General features: G+C 38.1%; 1 protein-coding gene across 3 annotated transcripts in view; it reads left to right on the top strand.

The window, feature by feature from the left end:
* PRKG2 (protein kinase cGMP-dependent 2) overlaps positions 1 to 19012 on the top strand; it is a 125317-nt gene that overhangs the window by 19238 nt on the left and 87067 nt on the right. The window lies entirely within an intron of this gene.

Here is a 19012-nt window from a genome sequence, read left to right on the forward strand (position 1 = left end):
ATACACACATGCTGAATCACTTTTGCTGTATCACTTCAGTTCAGTTCAGTCACTCAGTCATGTCTCATTCTTTGCGACCCCATGAACTGCAGCATGCCAGGCCTCCCTGTCCATCACCAACTCCCAGAGTTTACCCAAACTCATGTCCATTGAGTCGGTGATGCCATCCAACCATCTCATCCTCTGTCCTCCCCTTCTCCTCCTGCCCTCAATCTTTCCCAGCATCAGGGTCTTTTCAAATAAGTCAGCTCTTTGCATCAGGTGGCCAAAGTATTGGAGTTTCAGCTTGAACATCAGTCCTTCCAATGAACACCCAAGACTCATCTCCTTTAGGATGAACTGGTTGGATCTCCTTGCAGTCCAAGGGACTCTCAAGAGTCTTTTCCAACACCACAGTTCAAAAGCATTAATTCTTTGGTGCTCAGCTTGCTTTATAGTCCAACTCTCACATCCATACATGACTACTGGAAAAACCATAGCCTTGACTAGACAGACCTTTGTGGGCAAAGTAATGTCTCCGCTTTTTAATATGCTGTCTAGGTTGGTCATAACTTTCCTTCCAAGGAGTAAGCATCTTTTAATTTCATGGCTTCAGTCACCATCTGCAGTGATTTTGGAGCCCCCCAAAATAAAGTCTGACGTTATTTCCACTGTTTCCCCATCTATTTCCCATGAAGTGATGGGACCAGATGTCACAATCTTCGTTTTCTGAATGTTGAGCTTTAAGCCAACTTTTTTACTCTCCTCTTTCACTTTCATCAAGAGGCTCTTTAGTTCTTCTTCACTTTCTGCCATAAGGGTGGTGTCATCTGCATATCTGACGTTATTGATATTTCTCCTGGCAATCTTGATTCCAGCCCTGCGTTTCTCATGATGTACTCTGCATATAAGTTAAATAAGCAGGGTGACAATATACAGCCTTGACGTACTCCTTTTCCTATTTGGAACCAGTCTGTTGTTTCATGTCCAGTTCTAACTGTTGCTTCCTGACCTGCATATAGGTTTCCAAGAGGCAGGGCAGGTGGTCTGGTATTCAAGTCAAGTATACTCCAAAAAAAAAAAAAGTCCATTGTAACAAATATACCAAAATGAAAATTAGAGAGGGTTCTTTATATTTTAGTTGGTTGGCCTTATAAAAAATTAGATATATAGTTAGAAAGAAATAAAGTGAAGTTGCTCAGTCGTGTCTGACTCTTTGTGACCCCATAGACTGTAGCCCACCAGGCTCCTCCGTCCATGGGATTCTCTAGGCAAGAATACTGGAGTGGGTTGCCATTTCCTTCTCCAGGTGATCTTCCTGACCCAGGGATCGAACCCGGGTCTCTCTCATTGCAGGCAGATGCTTTACCTACCCTCTGAGCCACCAAATAGATACATTTTTAATTTTTTTTGGTATGGTTGCAAACAGCTCCCTGCTATTGTTATTTCTTCCTAAAAACTGTGCTTGGAGAAAATGATGCCCTGTTATCAGTTTGCAGTGGAGGAAATTTTTGCTGAATGTGGAAGGGAAACAAACCTTTTTTTCTTCCAGGAGGTAGTGACTTAGATGTTGCTGTTTTGAGAGGGTCTTTATTTACATTTTACATAGATTATTGCGGATTTTTAAGAGTGTATATACAGACTCTTAATTATTAGTTGGACAGTTAACAACATTCATGCATATGCTTGTGACTATTGTCTTAACTTATGTCTTCAGACAAGCAAAAAAAAAAATGAAGCTCTCAGTAAATACAAGGGAAGGAAAGAGAGAAAGGTCCAGTTATGAGGTGATATCATGGCCATGAAGCTGTGGGTGAAGGGATCTGGATTCTGTGTCTGCTAAAAGTTGTCAGAGTGCTTGAAATCAGAAGGTTATGTTTAATAGCAATAACCTGCATTTAGACATCCAGGTCAGAGCTGGCTACTCAGGAATGGGGTGAGAAGACCAAGTGTTTGGCTAACTGCTAGAGGTCTGTAGTTTAATGTTCATTATCTCATGGAGACTGGAGGTAGGTGCTAACTTTAACCTTAGACCAAAGGTGAAATGAAAGGTCAGAGGCATTCAACAGCTTGCTCAAGGTCATCTGCTGAACCAAGTTGCCAGTGCGAGTCTGCCTGGTGGGGAAAGGTGTGTTCTCTGCACTGTGTGCAGCCTGCAAAGTGAATGGTTCCCCTTGGGGTTGGGCAGCGGTGGGGGAGGGGATGGGCAGTACTTTTCAACTTCAGCACCCAGCCCCTGTCACTTCCTGCCCTGCCTTTTCTTCCTTCTCTCTAGAAGCCAAAGGGCATGGGCTCTTCTCCCCCTGCACCCCACTGAGTCCCCTGTCAACCTCTCAAATTACTTTCAGCTTGGTTTATAGTCTCTCTCTGTTCCTTCTCACTTTATCCTCACATCTCCCAGTCTATCAGTCGCTAGATGTTAGAAAAAAATGTTTAATTAAGCCTCAGGAAACATTCAGGACTTGAGGACTAATCATTGTGAAGAATAAAAAATCTAAGCGCTTTTTGTAAGTACTGAGCTAACTCAGAGCCCCCTTGCCCTCGCCTGGCATTTGACATTCCTGAGTTATAGCATGTTCTATGATATTTTTATATTATGCAAAACCCACAGCCATTTTTGACCCAATATCCTTGGATAATTCCCTTTACGTCTTCAGATGGACACATTCAGTTCAACAAATGTTTACTGAGTGTTGAATTCTTTAATTTTGTTCTTTTCTTTCTTAGTTCTTTTTGTATTCTCTCCCTCATTTCTTTCACTTACATGTTTATTTTGTTTGCTCCTAATTTTCTTCCACTATCAGCATTAGACTAGTTTCAGTGGCCATAAGTACCAATTTCTAGGACCTAATATAGGCCAGGCAAGCCTGCTGGGTGAGTGTTATTGTATGAGGCTTACCGAGCATAAGTACCCAGCCCATGTTGGTTTTCAGTAGTTCCTGAAGATGGGTAACCGTTGCCTAGATGCTGAGACAGCTGCCGCGTAATCAGAACAACTCTGAAACCTGCACTCATTATATTTTGCCTGCACTCTTTTAAATTTATAGGATATTTATAGCAGTTTGTGGATCTGCTTGCCTCTAAATAAGTTACTCCAGGTGAATATAGCAGGGCTGGCTTTGTTGTTGTTTTTTTAAATTTTTATTGGTATATAGTTGATTTAAAATGTGTTAGTTTCTGCTGTACAGCAAAGTGAATCACCTATACATATATCCACTCTTTTTTAGATTCGTTTCCCATATAAATCATTGAAAAAGTGAAAGTAAAAGTGTTAGTTGCACAGTCGTGTCTTATTCTGCAACTCCATGGACTGTAACCTGGCAGACTCCTCTGTCCATGGAGCTCTCCAGGCAAGAACACTGGAGTGGGTAACCATTTCTCTCTCTAGGGGATCTTCCTGACCCAGGCATCAAACCCAGGTCTCCTGCATTGCAGATGGAGTCTTCACTGTTTGAGCCACCAGGGAAGACCATAGTCATTGCAGAGTATTAAGCAGAGTTCCTGTGCTATACAGCAGGTCCTTATTCGTATCCTTTTATGTCTAGTAGTAGGTATATGTCAGTCCCAATCTCCCAATTTCTCTCTCCTTCCCCACCACCTTTCCCCCTGGTAACCATGTTTGTTTTCTGTATCTGTGACTCGATTTTGGTTTTTTAAGTTCATTTGTATGATTAGATTTCACATATAAGTGATATAATTTGATGTTTGTCTTTCTCTGTCTGACTTAGTATGATCGTCTCTAGGTCCGTCCATGTTGCTGCAAATGGCATTATTTCATTCTTTTTGATGGCTGAGTAATATTCCATGGTATATATACCACACCTTCTTTATCCATTCCTCTGTTAGTGGACATTTGGGTTGCTTCCATGACCTGGCTATTGTAAATAGATAGGAGGGTTGGTTTTGAATGACTGTCCTGGGGGACTGGGCAGAGCCTGGGGGACTGGGCAGAGCCACTTATGGCTTTTAAGTGTTTTCTGAAATGAGTTACTCTTTCCTGACCCATTTTTTCCTTCACACACATTTCATGCCATTCCAGACACTGCCCATTTCCTTGCTAGAGTGCCAGGCGAGAGTGTGGCAGAAATAGCGTGAATGAGAAGACAGTGGCCTTTTCTCCTAGCCTGTCCAATCAGAGTGAGGCATCATCACTGACTTCTGCCAGTGCAGTCAGTTTCCAGAGCTGCAAAGTCTGAGCAGCTTAGCTCCTATCGCTGACTTTTTCTAGCATTTTAAACTGCAGTTGAATTCCCAAAAAGGGGGAAAAAAATCTAAAGCCAAGGAAAAGTTTTTAGACTCTGGAAATACCTTCTATGTGAAAGATACATTTGTTGTAGTTATCTTTTAACTAAACCTTTTTCTTTTTTGAAGTCTTATTTTAAGATAATTTGTCTGCTCCCCTCCGTGCCAACTTTCCTTAGAAGCATTGCTGAGTTGTAGATTTTTCAGCATAGTCTTGCTTGACAGAGTATTTTTGTTTTTGTTTTTCAAGATCTATGGTCAGGAATAGCCAGGAGATAATTTATATGTAATTCATATTAAAGTGTGAATGATCAGGAACTCCTGATTTCCTTTGAACTCTTCTAGGAGTATTTGTCATGACACATTTATTGTAATTAGTAAATTTCAGGCACCAGTTTTTATCAAGCTCTGAGAAATATGGAGGAAAAGATCGGTAGTTTCTAGTCTCTTGTCTCCAGATGAGGTGAGGAAAAGAGAAGTAAAAAGTGAGCAGGGAAAGATACTATTTGATATTTCTTGGAACTAGAAACTCAGAGAAACTCCAGTGGGTTCGTTTTCTATTGTTGGATAATAAGTTATCACAGATTTAGCAGCTTAAAGCAATGCGTATTTGTTATCTTAGCATTTCTGTAGGTCAGGAGTCAAGGCTATGAGGTCATCTGCTCAGAGTTTCACAAGGCTGCAGTTAAGGTATCCACCAGCTGTGCTCCTTTTTTAGAGCTTTCTCTAAAAGGAGGATGTCCTTCTCTAAGCTCCAGTGATTGCTGACAGAATTCAGTGCCTTGTGGTGGTAGGACTGAGGTGCCCATTTTCTTGCTGGCTGTCAGCCAGGGTCTGCTCTCAATTCCTGGTATGAGATCTGCCCACAGTTCCTGGTCACATATGTCCTACACAGTGGCCATCTCCCAACAAGGCCACTAACTACTTCGGGCCACCTGGAGAATCTCTTATTACTGTTGGCTAAAAAGATGAAGTCTCATATAACATACACTGGCCAACCCTACCATCACAGTTGCCATATTCTGTTGGTAAGGAGCAAGTCCCAGATTCCCTCTCCACTCAAGGGGAGTGGATTACATAAGAGTATTACACCAGATGGATAGAGATCATGGGGCCATCTTGGAGTTCTGCATACCATACCAGCTCCTTTGCATCTCTGGCGTGAGATTCTTTCGCATAGAATGTTGGCCATGCTGGATATGTAAAGCCATATATAAAAAGCCCAGAGTCTTATACATGCATATTCATAGCAGCATATTCACATGATCCAAATGCCCATTGATGGATGAATAGATAAACAGAATGGAGTGTATGCATACGATGAGTTATTATTCAGCCTTAAGAGAGTTATTATTATTATTATTCAGCCTTCCTTTTCATACTACAATATGAATGAACCTTGAAGTCATTATGCTAAGTGAAATAAGTCAGCCTCAGAATAATAAATATTATTATTCCACTTTATTTTAGGTACCTAGAGAGTCAGATTCCTAGATACATAAAGTAGAATGGGTTTCCAGGGGCTGGGAGGAGTTATTGTTTAAGTTATTGTTTAATGGGTACAGAGTTTTAGTTATTGTTTAATGGGTACAGAGTTTTAGTTTGGGAAGATGAGAAAAGTTCTAGAGATGGACAGTGGCAACAGTTGCAAGATATTGGGAATGCATTTAATGCCACTGAGCTGTGCACTTAAAAATAGTTGAGATGGTACAGTTTGTGTTGTGTATTTTCCTGTAGTTGAAAAAAATTAATGCCTGAGGCTGATTTGACAGCATGTCCCTAAGTGCCAGGCTGTTTCAGATTCCATATAGGATGCTGGGAAGAAGGAATAAGAGTAATGATTGTCACTTTCCTGTATTTATTGGTTATCTTGTAAAGGACAATCAGATGTAGCAAAGTCTTGTGAAAAATGAACATCAATTGATTATTAATTAATCAGCTGCTAATTTCTGAATAGTAACTGATTGATTGCTTGTTGAGCCTTCAATGGAGGCTTGTTCCCAGCACTGTGGGAAAATAGAGGGAAAAAAGCAGCTTCTGACTCCCTTGTGTTTTCTTGTTTACAGCTGTAATTTTTAAGTGCAAATGCACATTGTAATCACCAGGGGAGTAGTAAAAAATACTGATGTCCTGGTGCAACCCCGAAGGAATCTGATTAAATCCGTTTGAGGTGAGGACCTTGGGTACAGGATTTACAGACGGTCCCTTGATGATTCTAATATGCAGTGACAATTGAGAACCATTTTGTTATAGGAACAGGCCTTCCTGCAGCTGACCCCAGAAATATTCAATTTGACACTTTAAGAGCAATGCTCATTACCGACGTCTAAGAGAACTATTTACTATTTCTACCTAATTACCACGCAGCACAATGATGATAATGCCCATCATTGTGTGTGTCAGATTAACAGCCTTAGAAGCTGTGGTTGTTTTCAACATTTCATTGTTCAACTCTATTCTTGGATGCTCCCAGGAACTGGATCATCTGCACACATTTAAGAAAGGGAGAGAGAAATGTTGTAAGCATGAAGTAACAGTAAACATGATTAAATTACAACTATACTTAATTACATGGGCCATATAGAGTAAGAGGGTTGACAGGAGGAAGTCATGCTCATTTTCTGATTACCCATGGAATGACCTCATCTTTTCATGCTAGCTTCTCAAATTATAAATGTGTGCATTTGTTAGCTATTATTTCTTGTTGGTTTATTACTCAAAAAGTTTTGAAAGTGAAAAGTGAAAGTGTTAGTCTCTCAGTCGTGTCCGACTCTTTGTGACCCCATGGACTGTAGCCCACCAGGCTCCTCTGTCCATGGGGATTCTCCAGGCAGGAATACTGGAATGGGTTGCCATGTCCTCCTCTGGAGGATCTTCCCAACCCAGGGATCGAACCCAGGTCTCCTGCATTGTAGGCAGATTCTTTACCATCTGAGCCACCAGAGAAGCCTTATCTTGCTTATTTTCTGTGCCTGTTTTGTGGGTGACTGGCATTTCCCATTTCCACTCTTCTCTCTGTACCCAGATTTTGTGAGCTGGAAATTAAATGTGCTTTAGTATTAGTTCTGTTGAGTCCCTACGTTGTGCCAGATGCCATTCTGGATTTTAGGTAGAGGATGAGGAAAGGGTAGTCACACCCTTGAAGATCACAGTCTCTTTGGGGAAATTAAATATATTGCAGTCTTGCATGATTGATGTCCTAACAGATGGGTGTATGAAGGAGAGAAGGAGCACCATTTGCTTTGTGGGATCAAGGAAACCTGCATGGAAGAGCTGGTGTTGACCTGGGTTTTGAGGAGGATTGGATGGCTGGGGGACAAAGTAGCCTGGCACATCTGGAGATCTGTGAGCCTGGGGTACCCTGAGCATAGGGAGGCTGAACAGCCGAGGGATCTGGACTGTCAGAAGTTTTATTCACATCATGAAGAGTCTCCTTTAATAAATAGCAGTGGATATCAAGTATAGTACTTTTAGAGCTGTGTTAACTCAGAGATTTTTAAGTTGCTGGTAACTTGCTGACTTATAATAGTATCACTATCGCTTCTGTGATATATTTTATGTGCCAGGCCATATCATTAGTGCTCTGTATGGTTAACTAACTTAATTCTCATAGAAATCCTGTGACCTGTGGACTGTGTTTATTGTCATTTTACAGCTGAGAAAACTTGAGATTAAGTGACTTGCCCAGGGTTCCCCAACTCATAAGGGACAGAATTAGGAATCAAGCCCTGGTATTACAGCTTTAGATCTTGGGCCCTCGACAAATATGCCTTATCATATGCTTTCTATTTGTATATACGAGTAAGCTATGAAATGCCACACAAGTAAATTTGCCTTGGCCTTTGTGCTCACAAGAAATACTTGACAGATAAGAAAGTAGGTGGAGGCCCCTGGTCCCTGCTGGGCACTGAGCTTTGTGCAAAGAAGTTTGCAAGACACATTCTATGACCTGACAAAAACAAACAGTGAGAACACAGGGCTGTAGTAAACAGGACCAGTGAAGGAAGATGGAGAGCCTGGCTTAACAAGAACTGTCAGTGGACTTTGACAAATTAAACTTCCTGAAGCAACCGAGAGGACAGGAATTTATTGCTTCAAAGAATGTTGATTATATAAGTTGGGGGTATAAAAGGATTACAAAAGGATTACCAGTGGACCTGCCACTGATGGGCATCAATTCGAGATCCAGCCCTATTGGAGGAACTTTGAACTGAGCATAGGGTCTTTGCAGCGCTTCTTTGTGGTTTCCAGAACTTTTCCCATCCCACTCTTCCCCACACAAAAGCATGCTATGATTACTACTATTGCCAACTACGAGTGTTACTGCCATTTATTAGGAATATATTGGCATCTTATCTTAGTTAATGTGCATAGCATCTGTATGACATAGGTTATGATTACTCAGCTCTGTTTACAGGGGGGAAATCTGAGGTTCAGAAAGTTTAAGCGACTTGACCAAGGTCACGCAGCTAGGAAGTGGCAGAGCTGGAATTTGAACCTAGGATCTTCTGCCTCCAAAGCCATATACGCATTTTAGCTTTTAAATGAATTTTTAATTGATGTGCTCAAATCGTAAAATGAACACACCCATGTAACCTCCAAACAGATCAGGAAATAGAATCTTCCTTACCAGTACCTCAGAAGCCCCTCTGCTCCCTTGCAATCCCTAAACATTATCTATTTCAAATGCGTATGTGTCATGCCCCACTCTTTGTGACCTTATAGATTGTAGCCCTCCAGGCTCCTCTAGCCATGGGATTCTCCAGGCAAGAATACTGGAGTGGGTTGCCATGCCCTCCTCCAGGGGATCTTCCTGGCCCAGGGATCGAACCTGCGTCTCTTACATCTCCTGCACTGGCAGGCAGATTCTTTACCCCTACCACCACCTGGGAAGCCCATTTCAAAGGTAGCACTCGTATTATCAAAGATTACTCTGCCTATTTTTTAACTTTATGTTAATGGAATTATAGAGTATGGACTCTATGGAGTCTGACTTCTTTAGTTTATATACTGAGTCATTTATGATGTTGTGTGTAGCAATGGTTCACTATTATCATTGCTCTATAGTGCTTGTTGCATGACTGTGCCATCGTTTATCAGTTCAACTTATTGATAGACATTTGGTTGATTCTGGTGTTTCGCAAATTTAAATGATGCTTCCATGAGCAGTTTTGCACATATCTTTTTATTTATATATGATTTATGATGGGTGTATACCTAGGAGTGGGCTTCCCAGGTGACTTAATAGTAAAGAATCCACCTGCCAAGCAGGAGACGTGGGTTTGATTCCTGGGTCAAGAAGATTCCCTGGAGAAGAAAATGGCAACCCACGCCACTATTCTTGCCTGGGAAATCCCATGAACAGAGGAGCCTGGTGGGCTATAATCAATTCATAGGGTAGCAAAGAGTCAGACACGATGTAACAACTAAACAACAACGAAAATGCTTAGGAGTGGAATTGCTGGGTGGTACATTTTAGCTAAGTTCACATTTAATATAGATTGCCAAATACTGTGAGTAGTTTTCCAAAATGGTTGAACAAATATACACCCCTACCAGCATTGTATGAGCGCTGTTACTCTCCTTTATCACTGGCATTTAGCACTGTCAGTCTTTCTCATTTTGGCTGTTCTGGTGGCTGTGTTTATGGTATGTTTATGTTGTGCTGTCTCATTGTGGCTTTGACTTGCTTTTTCTTGATACTTAACAAGGGTGAACGCTTTTTAATTTATGTATTCTCCGTTGTTATCTGCTTCCCCCTGTAGCTTTGTAGTACAGCTGTTGTCATAAATCAAGTATCTATGTGTGTTTGGATGGTTTTTTGGTCTCTCTGTGCAGGTCCAAATGTCTTTTTGTCCATCTTTGTGCCATGAGTATAGTCTCTCAATTATTTTGATTAATAATAATTCTTGATATCCATTACTTTAAGTCTTTTAGTTTTGTTATTGTTCTTCAGTGTTGTGATGGCTCTTCTTGGGCTTTCTTATGACTAAGAATTTTATAAATTGCTTGTCAATTTTCATAAAAAATTTTTTTAAGATGTTATTGCGATTTCATTGAACCTGATCAATTTGAATACAATTGACATCATTAAAAAAATTGTCTTCTCATTCATGATCTGCTAATAGGCCTCCATTTATTGAGATATTCTTTCATTTCTCTTATTTTGTACTTTCTATAAGGCTTACACATTTTGTTATATATAATCTTATTTGGTTGATATTTTTGATCTTTTAAAAATGATGTCATTTAAAAATTTGCATTTTTACTTTGCTTCTGGGATATAGAAATACAACTGAATTTGCTTATTGACCTTGAATCCAGCAAGATTCTTAAAATCAGTTATTAATTTTGATGGTTTTACCTGTATATTCTTTTGAGTTTTCCATTTATATAACTATGTTTGTTGGAGAGAATGGCAGTTTTATTACTTCTTTTCCTGTGTTTGTATCTTTGATACACTTTTTTCCTTTTTCATTCTTTTATTCTCTTTGTATTAAATTTGCTCAGACTCTTTATTCAGGGTGAAATTGAAGTGTCCCATTTCTAATATCTGAAGGAAAGCATTTCCAGAAAATGATATGATACTTTCTGTTTTTGTTTTGTTTTACAGATTTAAAAAAAAATCAGATTAAGAAAATTCCCTTCTATTCCTAATTTACTAAGTTCTTTTTTTAAAAAAAAATTAAAACATATATGGGTGTTTAATTTTATCAAATACTTTTTATTCATTCAATAAGATTTTGCTATGTATTTTACTCCTTTACCCTTTTCATTTGATTAATTATGTTGATTTTTAGTCTGGTCTAGATGTGTTTGTTTTTGACCTTTGTACCTATCTTTATTAGGGATATTAATCTTTAATTTTTCTAGTAATATGTGTTTTTGTTATTAGGCCATTCTTGCATTAAAAAATAAGTTGGAAAAAATTTCTTTTTTCTATTTTCTGGAAAAGATTATATAAGCTTAATAATGTTTTTTCCTTAAATATCTGGAAAACTTAAAGATAATGTCACCTAGGTCTAGAATTTTCTTTGTGGAATAGTTTTAATCTATTTATTGCTAATCAGATTTTCTTTCTCTCTCTTTTAAATTTCAGTATGGGTATACTGTATTTTTCTGGGGAATTTTCTTTTAATCTAAATTTTAAAAATAGTTATTTATACTATCCCCTCATTTTTCATATCTGTAATATCTATGGTGACGTCTCTTTTCTCATTTCTAACATTAGCAATTATTCTTTCTCCCCACCCTCCTAACTTTCCCCCCCACCACCCCATTCTGCATGAATTTATCAATTCTATTAGGCTTTTCAAATAAAGTATTTTGAGTTGTTTTGATTCTCTTCTTTGCACTTTTTCCTTTTGTGTTATTTTCTGCTTCTTTTTTTGTTATTTCTTTTCCCTTTTTTTAAGCTCAGTTGCTTTTCTTTTTCTAGCTCTTTAAACCACTTTCACTTAAGTTGCTCATTTTTAATGTTTTCTTTTGTAATCTGTTTAATAATGTAAGTTTTCCTTTTAGTTTTGAATAAACTGAATCCCACAAGTTTTGAAAAAACACATTTTTATCATTTATTTCAAAATTTTATCTGACTTCTTTATGATTTAATCTTTCTTAATCAGTGGGCTGTTCAGAAATATATTACTCAGTTCTCAAACATTTGAGGATTTTCTGATTATTTTTTATTGATTTTGTCTCTGATCTCTAGCTTAAATTTTTAGCTTCTATTGTTTTCAAAGAGTATGCTTGTATTATTCAATCTTGTGAAATTTGTTAGATTTGCTTTATGATCCTCATATGGTCAGTTCTCATGAAGGTTCCACGTGTAATTGAAAAGAATGTATATTCTGAATTTGTTGGAATACAGCTTTTTAACATGTCAGTTAGGTCAAGAGATTAAGTAAAGTTTGATAGTCAAGTGTTTAGATCTTCTATTTTCTAACTAATTTTTGCCTGCTTATTCTATTAGTTACTTAGAGGGATGTATTAAATCTCCCAAAATGGTTGTGTTTGTCTATTTCTTCTTTTAATTTTGTCAGTTTATTTTTGTCAATTCGATGATATCTAATTAGATGGATAAAGATTTAATGTACCTTCCCGATGCTATCAATATAAAATATTGCTCTTTATTTCTAGAAATAATATCTTTCATTAAAGCCTACTTTCCTGTATCAAGGAAAATTTTCTTTACATAGGTAGAACTTGTTTTATTGTGCATTCACTTTATTGTACTTTAAGATATTGCATTTTTTACATATTGAAAATTTGTGACAAGCCTGTGTCCATCAGGTCTATAGGTGCCCCATTTTTCCAACAGTTTGCTCACTTCATATCTTTGCAACACAGTTTGATAATTCTCACAGTATTTCAAACCTTTTATTACTGTATTTGTTATGATGATCTGTGATCAGTGATCTTTGATATTACTACTGTGAGTTACTGAAGTCTCAGATGATGGTTAGTATGTTTTCGCAAGAAAGTATTTTTTAATTAATGTGTGTACATTTTTTTTTAGACATAATGCTATTGCACACTTAATAGTCTACAATATAGTGTAAAGATAGCTTTTATATACTCTGACAAACCAAAAAATTTACGTGACTCACTTTGCTACAATATTTGTTTTATTGTGGCTATCTGGAACTGAACCTGCGATATCTCTGTGGTATGCCTATAATTGGGCTTCCCTGGTGGCTCAGACTATAAATAATCTGCCAATAATGCAGATGACTGGAATTTGATCTTTGGGTCAGGAAGATCTCCTGGAGAAGGAAATGGCTACTTACTCCAGTATTCTTGCCTGGAGAATTCCATGGACAGGGGGTTTTGGCGGGCTACAGTCCATAGGGTTGCAGAGAGTTGGACACGACTGAGTGACTAAAACACACCCATGCCCATAGTTGGTGTTTACATAGTATATCATTTTCTGCCTTTCTATTTTGAAGTTTTCTATATCATTATATTTAAGGTATACCTCTTATAAGCAACATATACTTGGTATTTTCTTTCTTTCTTTTTATCAATCTGACAACCTGGTCTTTTAATTGAGGTATTTAATGTATTTATATTTAGTGTAAATAAAAATGTTTGGGTTTAACTTTAGCATCTTACTATTTGTTTCACTTTGATTTCTTTTTTCTCTACCTCCCATTTTCTTGAATTAAGTATATTTATTATTCCATTTTCTCTTCTGTTAGCTTTCTAGTTAAACATTCTTAGACAAATCTTGTCGGAGTTACCCAAATTGTAACATACATTCTTAATTTATTCAATTTCCAATATAGATGAATACTTTTATCAATACCAAGACCTTAAATTTATATCAGCTCCATTTTCTGATCATGCAGTTTTGGCTCTTGTTTTCATACATTTATCATGTATTGCAAACTCTACAAGGTATTATTCGTATTTTTTGAATATTTATTTTGATTTATGTGGCTGCACCAGGTCTTATGAATAGTTGTGGCATGTGAGATCTTTTATCTGTGCCATGCAAACTCTTAGCTGCAGTGTGTGGAATCCAGTTCACTGACCAGGAATTCAACCCAGGCCCCTGCATTGGGAGCACAGAGTCTTAGCCCCTTGACTACCAGGGAAGCCCCCTCTGCAAGGTATTATTATTACTCTTTTATGAAGACGAGCTTCCTTTAGTCACCCACATTTTACTTTTCCCATTGTTTCTTTCTTCTAACATCTGGGGTCATTTTGTTTTCTGTTAAGTCTGTTGCCAATGGAATTGTATTTGGAATATGTATTCACTTTCCTTTAATTTTTAAAGGCTCTTTTCACTGAGTAAAGATATTGAACTAGGCACTCTGAAGCACTTTGAAGATATTCCATTGTCTTTTGGTCTCCGTAATTTACGTTGGCGAGTAAGTCAGTCCTATTATTGGTCATTTGAAGGTAATAACGCCTGTTTTCTCCAGCTGCTTTATACATTTTTTCTTTTGTATTGGTTTTCAGTAACTTGGCTATGATGGGACTAAACATGCTTTTTTCTGTATATGTTTTATTTGGCATTTGTTGTGCATCTTGTCCATAGCTTGATACGTTTTCACTGGTTTAAGAAAATTCTTAGATATGATGCATTCATAGATTGTTTCAGACTAATTTTTCCCCTTTCTTTGGGGCCCAGTTACATATATGCTCAACTTCTCTATCATGCCTTATATATCTCCTGTATTTTGCTTTTGTTTTTATTGTTCTTCTCTCTATCCTAGATTCTATCCAGTCTTCTATCTGGATATATTCTGCCTGCCCATATTCATTTTCTAATCTTTATCAGCTGTGATTTATTAGATTTTAAACCCATCTATTGAGTTCTAGACTTCAGGTATTGTATGTTTAAATTCTAGAATCTCTATATGATTCATAAAAAGATTCATTTTCTCAGTTGACATTTTCCATTTTGTCCTTGATTGTCTTAAACATAGTTATACTAAAGTTTTTACCTGATACATCCAATTTTTAAATCTACTGTGGATCTGTTTCTGTTGTCTTTTTCCTCCTCATATTCATCCATTTGATCTTTTCTCTTGGTATGCCTGGTAATTTTTTATGTCGTGCCAGGCACTCCATATAGAAAAAAATGTAGAGAAAATTTGAGCCCTAGATTTTGTGAACGTCTTACAGAAAGATTTACCTTTGCTTCCCATAGGCAGTTAAGCGAGGGCAAATAATTTTAGCCAAAATAGAATCTGTAGTTTTAAAGTTAGTTTTTTGTTTTTTTTATTCCTGTTTGGGTCAGTCTTTACTTCTACGTTACAGCTCTTTTGATGTCCCATCTGTAATCCTAGGTTTACTAGGATCTATCTTGGTGTGTCTTAAACACTGACTTGTGTCTTCCAAACTCTTTGAGGCTGCCAAAACTCTGCTCAGTGCTGCTTGCAAATCAGTAAATGCGTTAGAGGGAAGAGAAGAGGTGAATGTCAAGTTCATGTTCTCTTGTTGATCATCCTTCATCAAGCTGTTGCTGTGTTGATACGTCTCCAATGCTATCAAGCAGGTTTGTAAATATATATTTCAATCAGCTTTTATACTTGTTTTATGTGAGCAGGGAGAGCTGTGCTTATAATGGCTGGCCTATATCATAGTTAGAGAAGGAGTGGCAAAGGTCATACACTTAATCACTATTGTATGTAGCTTCGTAAACAGATAATTCAAGACAAGACTCACTTGTCCAAGAATTTATGAATTACTTTGGAGAAAAACTCATAGAACTCTTTTCTAAAAGTATATTACAATGTGTTTATGTACTAAACTAAGTTAAATGAATCTAGAAACTCTTTGAGGCTATGGACTATGCTTAATTGCTTTTTATGTCTTTAGTAAATGCTTTTTAAATTTGTTGAGGTGAATGGGCATGAAAACACGTATTATAGGAGTTTGGGATAGAATAAAAGGGTGTGTGGGCTACTGTATGCAGGCAGCATCAGTCATAAGGGATTTCTTGTTAGATGTATAATATTTGGTAGGTCAAGGGGAAAAGAAACTAAAGTCAAGGAGAAAACGTGTGCCAAGTCTGAGGATGAAGCTGGCAGGCACAGGAGACCATGAGGTTACCAGTCTATCTGTAACAAAGGATTTGTTCTAGGGAGTAAGTACTGGATGTATAGAGTGGATGCATATGATGAGAAATGTGGGAATACCACATTGTGGGATGTTAATTTTCTTCTATGGGCAAAAGGCTTTTCATAATACTTCCATGCAATGTTAATAGAAGCTAAGCCAAACAAAGAAATACAGAAGACGTTGAGGTTTGGAAAACATTGATTTAAACAGATTTGTTTACTGCAAGATTTCTTTGAAACTTTAAAGTGTGCATGGTGAATTCCCCAAATTGTCTAAACTCAACAAATTTTTGTTTATAAAGGAACAGTGCTTCTGGGAACATGTTTTGGGAAATTGGGATGTATGGGCATTGAGGAAATACTTGATGGAATATGACACTAGCATGAAAGCCTTGTGAAAGCTGGAGATTTTACGATATTGTTCACAGATTTTCCCCAAGAAGAGCATCTTGCAAAAGTCTTTTTTCACTTTATATTAATTGAGTGAATTAATGGTTTTAGTGGATAAAGGAAGAATGAGATCAGAGTGAAGTCAGTTTTTTATCAAAATTAATCTGATAGAGTTGGACTATAAAGAAAGCGGAGCACCAAAGAATTGACACTTTTGAACTGTGATGTTCGAGAAGACTCTTGAAAGTCCCTTGAATTGCAAGGAGATCCAACCAGTCCATCCTAAAGGAAATCAGTCCTGAATATTCATTGGAAGGACTGATGCTGAAGCTGAAACTCCAATCCTTTGGCTACCTGAATTGAAGAACTGACTCATTTGAAAAGAGCCCGGATGCTGGGAAAGATTGAGGGCAGGAGGAGAAGGGGACAACAGAGGCTGAGATGGTTGGATGGCATCACCGACTCAATGGACATGAGTTTGAGTAAACTCCGGGAGTTGGTGATGGACAGGGAGCCCTGGCATGCTGCAGTCCATGGGGTCACAAAGAGTCGGACACGACTGAGCAACTGAACTGACTGAACTAAATTTGATAGTGTGGTATAGGATGTGTTTTTTTTTTTTTTTTTTACCAGTTTTTTACCAAAATTAATCTGATAGTATGGTATAGGATGGACTACAGGGGTAAGTAATTACCACTTACAGGGGTAAGTAATTACCATGAAATTAAAAGATGCTTGCTCCTTGGAAGAAAAGCTATGACCAACCTAGACAGCATATTAAAAAGCAGAGACATTACTTTGCTGATAAAGGTCTGTCTAGTCAAAGCTATAGTTTTTCTAGTAGTTATGTATGGATGTGAGAGTCGGACCATAAAGAAAGCTGAGTGCTGAAAACTTGATGCTTTTGAAGTGTGGTTGTTGGAAAAGACTCTTGAGAGTCCCTTGGATGGCAAGGAGATCAAACCAGTCCATCCAAAAGGAAATAAGTCCTGAATATTCATTGGAAATACTGATGCTGAAGCTGAAACTCCAATCCTTTGGCCACCTGATGCGAATAACTGAGTCATTGGAAAAGACCTTGATGCTGGGAAAGACTGAAGGCAGGAGGAGAAGGGGCTGACAGAGGATAGATGGTTGAATGGCATCACCAACTCGATGGACATGAGTTTGATTAAGCTCTGGATTTGGTGATGCACAGGGAGGCCTGGTGTGCTGCAGTCCATGGGGTCTCAAAGAGTCAGACACGATTGAGTGCCTGAACCGACTGACACGGGTAAGAGATTAGAAGCTGAAAAACCAAAAGGAAGCTGTTAAAATCATCCAGACCTAAGAATTTTTTTCTTGGATGTGGTGACATCCTTGGAAGTGGAAACTAAAATGGATAACAGTGATATTTTGTAAAGAGAACTTACAAGATTTGGTGATAGATTAAATGAAAGAGGAAGGAAGTTTTCAAGGTACTCTGAGAGTCTGGATGACTCTGAGGCTGAGGGAGTCACTATAGGGAAGAAGGAATTTCTATACAAGAGTGTTTTGTTTCCTTCATGGAGCCTATGACTTGATGAAGAGGATCATAAAGTACTAATTCCATGAACTTTTACTTTGGATTGGAGAACCTTCTTTCTTTCTTTTTTTTTTCAATTTGGCTGCACCATGAGGCATGTGAGGTCTTAGTTCCCCAACCAGGGATTCAACCTTAGGCCCTGGCAGTAAAAGTGCTGAATCCTAACCACTGGACTTCCAGAGAAATCCCTTGAGAACTTGCTGTGTAGAAAAAATCACAATTTTTAAACACAAAGCTAGGGATGGGAGAGAGTTTGAATGAAAAATACAGGACAAAACCCTGATTAAAAAAAACAAAACAAAACAAAACACTGTATTTGAGTGAAAGCAAATATATTGTGTAAAGTTTCTGACTTAGCCCACAAGGCAACTTTTCTTCCAGCACATAATTCTAAGATAACTACCAATATAATATGCTAATTAGAACATTTTAAATTTATGGTGACGATGATTAGGTAATTGCTTTGAGCTACTTCTTTTCCAAAAGAAACTGAAGTGTTCTAGGATTATCAACAAATGGACCTCTGATTTGGGGACTAAATATGCTGTGAGATTGTAAATGTAGGTTCTGTCTAGTCTAGGCAAAGTAAGGGTTAAAACATAAGCAAAACCAAACTATCACCATCACCGTCTATGTCTGATCAAACCTTATGAGTCCCAGGGGAGGCGACTTCTCCAGCTCAGAATAAGAAAGAGATGGAATGGAAGCAGCACAGACTTCAGACTCATAGACTTAGATTTAAATCCTGGGGCGGGGGGAAATAGTTGCTTTTCAACTTTTAGTCTGTGTGTGCATGCTCAGTCCTTCAGTCGTGTCCGACTCTGCGACCCTATGGACTGTAGCCGGCCAGGCTCCTCTGTCCATGGGATTCTCCAGGCAAGAATACTGGAATGGATTGCCGTGCCCTCCTCAACCCAGGGATCGAACCGCCATCTCTTAAGTCTCCTGCATTTGACAGGCAGGTTCTTAACTGCTAGTGCCACCTGGGACGCCCAGCTTTTAGTCTACTTTTCTAAAAGTAGAAATAGTCACTATCTCACAGAATAGTAGTGAGGGTTAAATAAGATAAAAATGACTAGCACCATAGGAATTAGGTAAGTACTGTGTTATAGTCTCTTACATAACCTTCTATCTATCAAATAGACCTGCCCCTTTTCCATTTAAAAATCATATTTGCCTTAGTATTGCACCTAGAGATCTTGAAGGTTGCTACATTTGTGATGATGACAATTAAAAGTGATGATGAAATTGATTTCATCATGATTAA

This window comes from Bos grunniens, chromosome 6, assembly GCF_055505025.1.
Source record: "Bos grunniens cultivar Pamir isolate PY7600 chromosome 6, Bosgru_T2T1.0, whole genome shotgun sequence".
Taxonomy (NCBI): Eukaryota; Metazoa; Chordata; class Mammalia; order Artiodactyla; family Bovidae; genus Bos; species Bos grunniens.